We start from the raw sequence: 6,360 nt of genomic DNA, 5'->3' as shown, positions 1-6,360 counted from the left end.
CAGGACTTTTAATTGTGACCGACGGTTTTCACGCGACAAAGATTGCGTTAGTATTGAAATTTCAATATGTTACTGTAGCACAAAGCCTAAGACTTTTTATACAAATAAATATACGAGTATCACTTTTATAATAATCTAGCTAAAATACTATAGATATAAGATTATTGAACATAATAATATAAATGCGAAAGTTTAGATGGATGGAGGGATGCTGAATAGATCTCGATGAAATTTGGCATAGATGCATATAGTCTAGAAGAACACACAGGCTACTCACTTTTTTTTAATTTCACGCGGACTGAATCGCGGGCGAAAGCTAGTACATTAATATTTTCAAAGCTGAAGCTTCTTAAATAACTATTAACATAAAAGTTGCGATTCCAAAAAATACCTAAATGAAAAACCAACAATTTAAAACATGACAAATTTCTGTATTTAAAAGAGACATTTGTTTTCGCCATTATTGTTAAAGCAAAATAAAAATAATCCGCTACAGTTTTCATGAAAAACGCGGTCTGTTAATGTGACAGTAAATAAATAATTTGTTGGAGCCCGACGCCATATTTCTCGGGCCGTTATCGCCCGCGTTCCACTCATAAATCGAATGCAGTTATTAGGGGAGGCAAACATTCCGACAAGTCGTAGAGTAAACAAAAAAACTGGCGTAAGACGAGTAGTAATTTGATTTTTATTTAGATTTCGTGGCATTTGTTGTTGTCTACCTCAAATAAGAAAAAGACAGACACTGGCAAGCAATAATCACTGCCTACTCCTCTTGGAAAGCGTGGCTAATTTACTCTTTAAGGTGATTATCCTTTCATCAATAACAATAATTACAATCATCGTGAGTTGTCAAAATAAAAACAACGTCAGACCCACTGAGACATTCCCTTTTTTTACAACGGACGTGTTAATTAGCGCTTCATCACGACACGGTGACGCGACGAGCTCGTAACAATCCTGCGTCATGTAAATAACCGACCGATTGAATCGCCGAGCCGCGAACATATGGGCAAGATTGATGATGGGAAAAATGAAATATTTATCGTTGGCGTGCTATCGGCGTGCGTCACGCGAATTCCGACCAAGCGGGACGGCACCCCGACGATTAACACGCTGTTGCAAGGGTTGTCAACTTGACACATAGCCATAAGTCTAACAAACACGTAATCGAATTCCATTAAGAAAACATCAATCATAAAACTACAATATTACGTACAGAGTAAAAACCCCAAGAACAAATAGTACTATTGATCATATTTTTATTACCTATCAATTATTGAATTCATTGCAATACTGTAATATGTAGATAGATTACCTATTAAAAACAATAAGCTAACTGAATTAAAAAAAATTGACACCCCTATCAGCAACACGTTCATTATCATTCGTCATTGTCACGCTTCTCGCTTCGGTCATTATGGATAATAGCAGCGGTATTTCCTCACACCGTCTCGTTTGGTTTGTTATTAAAATGCAATTTCTTAGATCATCTGACATTTGATAGCCTTCAATTTAAAAAAGTGATATTCACCATAGCATATAAAAGTCTAATAAATCAGGACGCTGTAACATCCACAATGTATTTCCTTTTCCACCCTTTTCTTAGAGGAAAGGAAAAGTGGATTTGACGGTGGAGGAGACGCTTAGGAAGGGGAAATGTCCTCTTTATGTGCGTCTCCTCCTCCGTCAATTAAGAGTAGGCAACGCATCTGCAATTGCGGATGTTTATGGGCAGCGGTCGCTTTCCATTCCGGTTGATTCAGGTGGCCGCTTGCTCGTTTGCCACCTTATATTATTAAAAAAAAGCACCAAATTATTTAACTACAACACTGCTAATAAAGTTTGAGTTTCAAAGTATCAGATAGTTCTCAAGATTAACTCCAGATATAAACTGTTACAAGACATTGACTAGATTACTCACAGTATAACATAACGCGCAGATTAATCACATGTGAACAGCTGAGCTGAACGAAGCAAAGTTTTAATTGGAAAACTCCCGGAGCGTTCGACAAGGCAGTTGGCTGTAAACGTAACACAGGTTGGAGCGCGAAGGTTGCAGCTGATTGAATTAAAATTCCAATCTTGATAAAGTAAGGCTGCCTAAAGGTGCGAATATTGGACCACTTTATATGCTCGTATATGAGATTTATTTTATGGAACACGATAACAAACGAGCAAAGAGCTCCGTAGTTTTAATTAAGTGAAGAGCATCTAGTTAGAACACTTATACCAAAAATACTAATATTATAAATTCGAAAGTTTAGATGGATGTATGTTTGTCGTTATGTAGCTTAAACGGCTTTACCTATTTCGATGAATTTTAGTAGAGATGTAGAGGATAGGCTCAAAGGCTGCTCACTTTTGTTGTTTTTTTCACGCGAACGGAATCGCGGGACAAAGCTAGTATTCAGGTTACTTAAAAATCGCACAGAAGAATTGATCATACAAAAATATTTTAAGAACAAAACACACGGTAGCAATTACAGAAACGTCAAACTGTCATCTAAACTTAAACCAGTATCTTATCAATAAAAAATTACTTCTATACTATTTTAACTATATTGATAGTAATTTTCCAGAAATTGCTTTAGAAGCGACAATATCCTACCTTGAACATATTCATCCTTTCATTTCAGGAAGCTATGAAATTAGAAACGTACCAGTTAATTTGCACAAAGCAACCTTAATGAACATTCGCTTCTTGGCGCCAACGCGTTTGCATCTACTCATAATTAATTTCCGTCAAAACTGCTACAGACATCATTTGGAGTGTTACTTTATCAACTAGTTTCTATATTAATAACTACATCTGGGCTAAGTTTCTCTATAAGAATCAATTTACTTTCTTATTCTATCGGAATATATTTCTGATAGATAAAGTTTGAAGTACGTAAATTCGTAATGTAAGGCCACATTCGGCTAAAATCATCAAACGTCTTCCTTGTTTCTATACATTTCTGTCCATTAAAGTATAGGAATCTGGATTTCTTTAGCTTTTACCAGACATGGGCCGCTGTCACTTCACTATTTTAATGTATTTTGTTACATTAAACTAATATTATAAACTAGCTGTTCCCGTGCGGCTTCATCCGCATGGAATTATGAGAATTTTATTTTATTGCTTACATGTGTCAAATAATCAATTGCAAATGTTAAAATACGAATTACCTTACTATGGCAATTTTGCATTCTTGATGTTGGCAGCAACTTATGGTCTCTTTCCCACATTAGGGTTTGTATTCAAAATATTAACCCTCTATGTTTAAATGCGTGAAAAAATATAGCCTAAAGCATGACGTTAGTGTAGGGCTTTTTATTGCAAAAATAATTATTCAAAAATATGCTATGATTTCTGACATCTTAGGCAACAAAGAAGTGTGTGTTTACGCTTTATTATAATAGTATAGATGAGAAAATTTAGATGGATGGATATTTGTTAGAGTTTGTAGACTATTGAACAGATTTCGACGAAATTTGGTAAATTGTCTGGAAGAACACATATTTTCTTTTTTTAATTCCACGCGGACGGAGTTCAGGCGAAAGCTATCTCTGGTATAAAACAAAAGCAAATAACAAACAGCAATCAACTATAAATTGCTTCGTTTAGTCGTTACGTGATCATGAAACTTGCGTCACCTTCAACTTTCAACTCCGCGTTAGCTTCGCGTATGAATACAAGATTAATAACTGAAATTACTGTGTATTCTGTAACTATTTGTATGCTATATTTGTTGACATTCATTGAGGCTTGATTGATGTGGAAATTAATAAATACATTTCAGTTATAATATGAATTGAATGTGGGTGTATATACATACACATATACATGTTAATAAAATCTACATATGTTGAATGTACTGTTTCCGTGCCGCTTCATCCGCGCGGAATTATGAAAACGTTATTTTATTATTTTCATCTGTCAAAATTCTCAATTGCAAATGTCAAAATTCAAATGCACAAATAACAACGAAAGCCTAGTATACTATATACTATACAGTATATAGCCTAAATACTATATACTATATACTATATACTATATACTATATACTATATACTATATACTATATACTATATACTATATACTATATACTATATACTATATAACCTAAATATTGGATAGCAATTACCGTTACCATGGCAACCTTGCTTCCTTGATATTGTCAGTTTGTAGTTTATGGTCCCTTTCCCACATGAAGGTTTTTTCAATTTATTTACCTCCACAGTTTAATAGCGTGATAATATATATACTAAAGGGTGTCATAAATACAGGATTCTTTATTAAAGAAATAATTATTTAAAAATATGCTATGGTTGTTGAGATCATACGCCACGAAGTAGTGTGTTTACCCTTTATTACATTAGTATAGATAGGTGAAATACTACTGTTAGAGACCGCTCGCTAAATAGTAAACATATTGGCTGTATTACAAACCGGTGGTGCAAGCTAGGTCTGTCGGCCTTATTGGATTTATGTCGGACACGTCGGCCTCGTGTCGTTAACGTGTCGGGAGCGGATGCGTGCGATCCGATAACCGCAATACTAGCTTATTTTTAATTCGTACGTGTTGAAAATATCGACTAAATTCTCTTTGATAAAACAAGCTTGAATTGCATTCTAAGTATCCCAGAAATCACATTTTGATCATCATCACCAGCTCCCTATATGTCCTCAATAAAGAGCTCACAGTCTACCCTAAGTAAAGGGGTGACTAGGCCATTGTCAACCACACTGGGCCACTGCGGGTTGGTTGACTTCATCTATATCTTTGAATTGCAAGCATCACGATGTTTTCCTTCTAGTAAGAGCATCTGGAAAATTACGTACAATTTCAAAATCGAAAATCACATTAGTACGGCGTGATTCGAATCCAAAACCTGTAGATTAAAAGTCAAATGCTTAACCCCTAATCCATCGACGCTGTATTATTATTATTTAAAGTATTAAAATGAACTGAAAAACTTTATAAGATAAGTTGATAATAGGTAAGCTGTAGTTCTAGTCTTCTTTACGAAGTTCGTTGACCTCATTCTCTAGACATCTGCGTTTGCACGTAGAATATTCTACATCGACTTCAATAACACCCGACGAGCTGCTCATCTTTAATTGATCGTGCTCAAGTGCGAAACTCGAACGGAGTACGTAACTACACTAACAAACTCGATTTGAATTAGAAATTTTTACACTAAAAGATCTTTTATCTTTTACTAGCTGTTCACGTGCGGCTTCATCCGCATGGAATTATGAAAATTTTATTTTATTGCTTACATGTGTCAAATAATCAATTGCAAATGTCAAAATACTAATTACCTTACTATGGCAATTATGCATTCTTGATGTTGGCAGCAACTTATGGTCTCTTTCCCACAATAGGGTTTTTATATAAAACATTTACCCCCTGAGTTTAATGGCGTGAAAATATATAGCCTAAAGCGTGACGTAAGTGTAAGGCTATTTATTTAAAAAAGAACTATTCAAAAATATGCTGCGATCGCTGACATCTTAGTCAACAAAGAAGTGTGTGTTTACGCTTTATTATAATAGTATAGATAGATATTGTTACAAGTGACATTAAAAAGCACACTTATCTTGAATTTGAAATACTCAATATGTAATTTGTAGCTTCAAAAAACATCAGTAAACAGCCGATTTTTTTTACACTTTATCAGCCTCCTTACATCTGATGTCTTTGGCGTAATAAAGAACGTAGTTAATTAAGACATTTATACCAAAAGCTTTACTCGTTCTTTCCTAAGGCTTTAAAAACACTTTTGTGATACAAATTCCTTACCCCTAAATTGAAATATGTAATCTCGCGAATATACCGTTCCTACAGTACAATAAAGCAAGACAAACAGGAAAATCATACATTGGGAATGGTTGGTCTATAAATAAAATTATCCGAGACACAATAACGTCATTAGCATTCCGAGCCGGAGCCGGGATACGCGATACATACATTTATAACCAACGGTAACGACACGGTCACGATACGACTTTAGTAACATCGTAACGAAAACAAAAGATATAATTAATAAAATAATATTTAAAGATAACTCATTTTACTAAAACGTAAATCTCGTAATCTATACTTCTACAATATACTTACATTATAAAGAGGAAAAATTTGGATTTTTCTATGTATATAACTCAAAAACTACTCGTACTTGTCCGATTTCAAAAATTCTAGCACCATTAAAAAGCTGTTATCACTGAGTAACATAGGCGACTATTTTACTACTTTTTTTAATATCACGCGAGCGAACTCGCGAGCAACAGCTAGTCAAATATATCTCTTATAAAAATATACAAAACACAAATTGCGAATTCAGTGTTTGAGCATATTTGATTAAAGTTAC

At 34.4% G+C, this 6,360-nt stretch overlaps 1 protein-coding gene across 1 annotated transcript in view; it reads right to left on the bottom strand.

Moving 5' to 3' along the window:
* The window catches only part of LOC106111512 (furin-like protease 2), a 189,111-nt gene that overhangs the window by 86,364 nt on the left and 96,387 nt on the right, over window positions 1–6,360 (bottom strand). The window lies entirely within an intron of this gene.

Source organism: Papilio polytes, unplaced genomic scaffold, assembly GCF_000836215.1.
Source record: "Papilio polytes unplaced genomic scaffold, Ppol_1.0 DF824158.1, whole genome shotgun sequence".
NCBI lineage: Eukaryota > Metazoa > Arthropoda > Insecta > Lepidoptera > Papilionidae > Papilio > Papilio polytes.
This window is presented reverse-complemented; position numbering and strand designations above follow the sequence as displayed.